The sequence below is a fragment of the Capsicum annuum genome, chromosome 3 (genome assembly GCF_002878395.1).
Source record: "Capsicum annuum cultivar UCD-10X-F1 chromosome 3, UCD10Xv1.1, whole genome shotgun sequence".
Lineage (NCBI taxonomy): Eukaryota > Viridiplantae > Streptophyta > Magnoliopsida > Solanales > Solanaceae > Capsicum > Capsicum annuum.
The window spans coordinates 22,706,405-22,707,733 of record NC_061113.1 but is presented as its reverse complement, the minus strand read 5'-3'; positions in this window follow the sequence as shown (position 1 = coordinate 22,707,733).

Below are 1,329 nucleotides of genomic sequence, written 5' to 3'. Positions count from 1 at the left end.
AAATGGCATTGAGGATCCAAATTATGAAAAAATAATTATAAAATTATTTGAAAAATAAAAATAAAAAAACTAATTATTCAAAAAAAATTATAAAATTTTTTTAAGAATAAAATAAATTATTAAAAAATTATTTTTTAAAAAAAAATAATTATTAAAAAAATTATAATTTTTTTTTAAAAATGAAAATAAAAAATGACATTGAGGATATAAATTATGAAAATAATTATAAAATTATTTAAAAAATAAAAATAAAAAACTGTTTATTTTAAAAAAATTATAAAATTTTTCAAAAAATGAAATAAATTATTAAAAATTATTTAAAAAATAAAAAACTAATTATTAAAAAAATTATAAATCTTTTTTAAATGAAAATAAAAATGGCATTGAGGATCCAAATTATGAAAAAATAATTATAAAATTATTTAAAAAATAAAAATAAAAAACTAATTATTAAAAAGAAATTATAAAACTTTTTAAAAGATAAAAATAAAAAATAGAATTATTTTTAAATTCAGTTTTATTTTAAAAAAAAAAATATTGGGGTCCCTCTAATGCTTTTTGGGGTCTTTAGTGTTTAAAAAAAAATTGTTATTAAAAAAATTTTGGGGCCCTCAATGCCACTTGGCATCTTTTTATTCGTAAAGTAGTATAAAAAAATGTTCCTCATGCGCCTCCCACGGTGGCACTGCACGCGCAGTGCTGCATAGGCAAAAAATATTCAATTGGAACAAAATTCGGGGATGTTAGGGGTCTGATATGAACAGGTCTTAGTTTAGGGGTCTAAGTGAATTTTCGCAACAAGTTTGAGTGTCTGTCGATGCCTTTGGCCTTTCTAAAATGATAAGTACTTCTTTGTTCTTTTTTAGTTGACATGATAAAACTTCCCACAATCATTAAGAAAAATTAATTAGGAGTGTAATTTGACTCATATACTCCTTATTAATCTTTGCCTATTTATGTGTCTATTAATTATAGAGTAATTAATGCTAAAGACAAACTTGTAAAAAAAATCATTCTTTCTTGATTTTTTAAATTAATCAGTATTTGAAAATAACTATTTTCAGTATACATGACAACTAAAAAGAAACAAAATACGTATTATGAATCATCTTTTTTAGTAATGAAGCCAATATTTAGGAGCGAAAGGAGTATTAAATAACATGAAGGTCATTAGCAAATTGAAGGTACTCGAAAAACTGTGATATTTAGTTGACAAAGAGGTGATAATTCTTTTTTATTCATATTATCTTTTGCGTTATATTTTAAAAGTGTTATACTTAATAATATAACGAATACATATCAATTTATTTTTCATGCATTTATTATTAT